Genomic DNA, 5,235 nt, shown 5'->3' with positions numbered 1-5,235 from the left:
CGCCAAGAAAGGCTGCATTTACCAATATCGGGGCGCTTCGGCGCTTATCGGTGAGATTACGTTTCTTAAAAATGTATTTAATTTGGCCTAAAAATGCTGAAATTTTCCTACCGAGGGCCCTTCCCCCGCGCCCTTCCCATGAATATTAATGCTTTTCTCAGAGATATCTACTTGAAAAAAACAAGAATAAATTAAATACCTACAGATTTTTCTAATTCCTCTTTTTGGTGACATGCCGTCATTACATCAAATTACTGAGACGGGCGCCCATTTTTTTTTTCTTTTTTTTTTAGTGAAAATTATGGAATATAAAGTATATGTAAATGCAACGAGAGGCTGCGAAGAAAGAATAGGGACAGGGGCGGCATTAGGTATTCTGTCGGTGTAGCTGTGAGCCAATTAATCAAGCAGCAGCGAGAAAAGATGCAGAGACGATGCGTTAGCCCTTCATGTTGATGAGGCCAGTCCGGGGCAAATGCTTCTGCACCTGAGCTCATAGTTAGGCATGCAGAAAGGGATCATGGGAATATCTTCACGCCTTTGTCTTTCTCGTGAAGGATGGAAAATGTCAAGCTGTTGTTTGGCTGCATGCGGGAGACTCGGGGAGAATTTGCAGTCTGGCAAAGCAGGGTTTTAACTCTTTGCAGACTTTGATTTCTCCCCGACCCCCTTCCCGAGCGCATCTGGACAGAGGGCGAGCGGCGGGCAAAACCGGGGACCGTTTTGGGCTCGGCCCGGGAGGAAAAAAGAGGGGGACGTAGAGGTGGCATTTCTTCTTCGTTCTTAAGAGGAAGGATTCCCCAGCGACCCGCAGGCCCCCTCACCTCTCCCCACCCCGACAAAGCCAAGTCAAGCTTCCAAAAACAACGACCAACAGCCATGATCATAACCGTAATAATGAACACTTCTGTTTGGGATTCAAGCTCTCTCTCCTTCCGACTCCTTTCAAGGGGGAGATTCCCCCTCACCCACCCCAACCCCCAGGTCCTCGTAGAACTGACCATTTCTGGACAAAGAAATGTCAGGACTTTTTTTTTTTTTTCCCAGAAGAAGAGGCGTGTAAGTTTGGTTTTCTCTTCCTATTTAACAGCCGAGATTAATGGCGGTGTTTTTACCACATCTCCAATTCCTGACTCTTGCCTTCTAAGCAGGGGGAGAGCAGTGTAGAGGATGGATGTTCAGCACATGGGCACTCTCCTGGCCCATGCCCCGGCATCCAACTCCAGGATGCTCGGGAGGGGTCGGATGGGATGCTGTTGGCAGGGTGGGAGAGGATGTTCTCTGCCCCCTCTCAATCCCAACTAATCAGGTTGGAATGTACAGTGTAGGGAGGGGACTGGATGGGCAGATTGGGAGCTGGCACCCTGGCAGCGATTCTAATAGGAATGGAGAAGCAGCATGGTCTAGTGGAAAGAGCGAGGATCTGGGTTCAAATCCCAGTTCCACCCCCGCCCCCCTTCTGTTTTTAGTTATTTGTTGAGAGCATACTATATGCCAGGCACTGATCTATGCTAATCAGGTTGGACACAGTCACTGTTCCACATGGGGCTTCCTGTCTTAATTCCCATTTTCCTTCCTTCATTCATTCAATCGTATTTATTGAGCGCTTACTGTGTGCAGAGCACTGTACTAAGCGCTTGGGAAGTACAAGTCGGCAGCATATAGAGACGGTCCCTACCCAACAGCGGGCTCACAGTCTAGAGGGGAGAGACGGACAACCAAACAAAACATGTGGACAGGGGTCAAGTCATCAGAATAAATAGAAGTAAAGCTAGATGAGCACCATTAACAAAATAAATAGGATAGTAAATAGTAAATATGTCCTCCAGATGCAGTAACTGAGGCCCAAAGAAGTGAAATGACTTGCCCAAGGTCACACAGCAGACAAATGGTCAATGTAAATACGGTGAAAGAACGAATGCACAGAATATTGGCTTGTAATTCATCTACTTGGGACAGGCTGTCTTTGAGAATGTTACAGAGAGCCAGTACTCCCTCAGCCCCCAGAACACCATGAGAAGCAGCAGACGTGAGAAGCAGTGTGGTTTAGTGGCTAGAACCCAACCTGGGAGTCAGAAGGGCCAGGGTTCTAATCCCGGCTCTGCCACTTGTCTGCTGTGTGGCCTTGGACAAGTCACTTCACCTCTCTGGGCCTCAGTTACCTCGTCTGCAGAATGGGGATTCGATCCCTGTTGTCCCTCCTACTCAGACTGTGAGCTCCGTGTGGGGCCTGTTGATCTGTTATATGCCCCAGTACTTTGTACAGTGCACAGTTTAAGTGCTCAACAAATACCGTAATTATTATAAGAATAATCATAATAATAAAAATGCCGCTATTCGTTAAACACGTAATTTCTGCCGAGCTGTGGTAATTTCTGGGGGTAGGTACAGTCAGATTTCTAGACTGTGAGCCCACTTCTAGACTGTGAGCCCACTGTTGGGTAGGGACCATCTCTATATGTTGCCAACTTGTACTTCCCAAGCGCTTAGTACAGTGCTCTGCACACAATAAGTGCTCAATAAATATGATTAAATGAATGAATGAATCACACATAGTCCCTGCCCCACATGGAGGTTGCGGTCTAATGGACAGGGAGAATGGGCTTTGGATCCCCGTTGTACAGATGAGGAAACCGAGGCCCGGAGAAGATAAGGGACGTGACCAAGGTCGTACAGTAGGCAAGTGGTGGAATTGGGACTAGAACCCAGGTCTCTGGACTCCCGGTTTTGTGCTCTTTCTACTAGGCCACGCTGCTTCTCCGTGCTTCGGTGGGTGAGGCAGATGGGAGCCTGCCTTAAACCGGGAATGAAGGATGTCATGAGAGCAGGGGTAAACTCGTCTCTACACTGTCAGCTCGTTGTGGGCAGGGAATGTGTCTACCAACTCTGTCCTGTTGTCCTCTCCCAAGTGTTTAGTACAGTACTCTGCACCCAGTTAGTGCTCCGTAAATGCGATTGATTGATTAACTGATTGATTACTCTCTTTTCCATAGCACCATAATAGCAGTAGCACGGTTTGGAAGCTCCCCTCTAGACTGTAAGCTCGTTGTGGGCAGGAAATGTGTCTACCAGTTTTTTTATATTGCACTCTCCCAAGTGCTTAGTGCAGTACCCTGCTCACAGTAAGCATTCAGTAAATGTCATTGATTGATAGTGGTGGTAGTAGTCGTAATATTAATGTAGTAATAGTAATAGCTCTAGTCTTATTCCGTCGAGTTGTTTCCGACCCATCGAGCCATCCCGGACACATCTCTCCCAGAACGCCCCACTTTCCATCTGCCATCGTTCTGGTAGTGGATCCACAGAGTTTTCTTTGTCAAAATACAGTAGTTTACCAACGCTTCCTTCCACGCAGTCAACTTGAGTCTCTGCCCTTGACTCTCTCCCACGCCACTGCTGCCCAGCATGGGAGGGTTTTGACTTGTAGCAGCTGTTCTGCCACTCACTAGCCACTGCCCAAGCTAGGAATGGAAAGGACAGGCCTCTGCTTGACTCTCCCTCCCGTAGCCGAGACTGGTAGAGCACTGGAAACTCTCCAGGTGTGATCCTGAGAGGGGAATAGTAATAGCTTCTGTTGTAGAAATAGTGTAGTAGTAGAAGTAGAAATAGTATAAATTTGAGAAGCAGCATGGGCTAGTGGAAAGCGCACAGGCTTTGGGAGTCAGAAGGACTTGGTTTCAAATTCTGGCTGTGTCACTCATCTATTACGTGACCTTAGCCAAGTCACTTCATTTCTCTGTGCCTCAGTTACCTCATCTGCAAAATGGAGATGGAGACTGAGAGCCTTATGTGAGTCAGGGGCTGTGTCCAACCTGGCAAGCTCTTAGTACAGTGCTCTGCACACAGGAAGCGCTCAATAAATACGATTGAGTGAATGAATGAATGAATTTGCTCTGTGTGTGGTCGGAGAAATCTGCTTTTGTGAATCGAGTCCATGCTTTGCTGGGGAACATGCAGAGTAAATAAAAGGCTGATGTCAATGCTATACTTAAGTCAGGGGAGGGGCATACATAGTAATAATAATAATAGTAATAATGGTATTTGTTAAACGCTTACTATGTGCCAGGCACTGTACTAAATGCTGGGGTGGGTACAAGCAAAAAGAAGAGCACGGGACTGGTTGATGGGAGACCTGGGTTCTAATCACTGCTCCACTGCTTATCCGCTACGTGGCCTTGGTTAAGTCCCTTAACTTCTCAGTGCCTCGGTTCCCTCATCTGTGAAATTCATTCAGTCGTATTTATTGAGCTCTTACTGTGTGCAGAGCATTGTACTAAGCTCTTGAGAAGTACAAGTTGGCAACATAGAGAGGCGGTCCCTACCCAATAATGGGCTCACAGTCTAGAAGGGGGAGACAGACAACAAAACAAAACGTGTGGGCAGGTGTCAAGTCATTAGGATAAATAGAAATAAAGCTAGATGCACATCATTAACAAAATAAATAGAATAGTAAATATGTACAAGTAAAATAAATAAAGTAATAAATCTGTACAAACATATATACAGGTGCTGTGGGGAAGGGAAGGAGGTAGGGCGGGGGGGATTAGGAGGGGGAGAGGAAAAAGGGGGTTCAGTGTGGGAAGGCCTCCTGGAAGAGGTGAGCTCTCAGTAGGGCTTTGAAGGGAGGAAGAGAGCTAGCTTGGCGGATGTGCGGAGGGAGGGCATTCCAGGCCAGGGGGAGGACGTGCTCGTAGACCAGGAGTCCCTTGGGGGACAGGGATTTTCTCCGATCTGATTGTATCGTGTCCACCCCAGGGCTTGGCACGCAGGTTATACCTGCATCACACCTCAACCTCAAAAATCTCTTCCGCCTTTTGAAATCAAAGCGGTCAGAGTTGGAGATGCTACCTGGGGAGAATAAGAAATCCCTTTCAATGAGCTGCTTAGCGCATTACCACAGGTGCACGCTCACCCTCTCCCGCTCACGTCTTCGGATAATTTATTCCTCCCAGAATGCACCTGCACCGCCGTGCTTTATTTATGGTTTTGTTTTTTAACGGCCGTGTTAGAGCTGCCGGCGGAAGAAGGAATATTTTCAGTTCGGTTCCAGTGGCCGTGGTCTCACCTGGAACTGTGCTCACACCTAAATCAACTCGGGCACGAGTCTCCGTCCTGTCGCTCTGCGGGTGAGGGGAAAAAGTAGCCGGAAGATGCTTGGCTGTCTTTCAATCAATCAATCGTATTTATTGAGCGCTTACTGTGTGCAGAGTCCGTGTGTCCGCCTGCCTTCCCAGT

The 5,235-nt window shown here is 47.8% G+C and overlaps 1 non-coding gene across 1 annotated transcript; it reads right to left on the bottom strand.

Annotated features, from left to right (window-relative positions):
* Window positions 1-3,419: 3,419 nt before the first annotated feature.
* On the bottom strand, window positions 3,420-3,557 carry LOC119943077. The gene has a single exon (XR_005455559.1). It is a non-coding gene; the product is annotated as a small nucleolar RNA SNORA7 (small nucleolar RNA).
* Between the last annotated feature and the right edge of the window lie 1,678 nt (window positions 3,558-5,235).

Source organism: Tachyglossus aculeatus, chromosome 21 (assembly GCF_015852505.1).
Source record: "Tachyglossus aculeatus isolate mTacAcu1 chromosome 21, mTacAcu1.pri, whole genome shotgun sequence".
In the NCBI taxonomy this organism is placed as follows: Eukaryota; Metazoa; Chordata; class Mammalia; order Monotremata; family Tachyglossidae; genus Tachyglossus; species Tachyglossus aculeatus.
The sequence above is the reverse complement of the archived record's forward strand: the minus strand, read 5'-3'. Positions and strand labels throughout refer to the sequence as shown.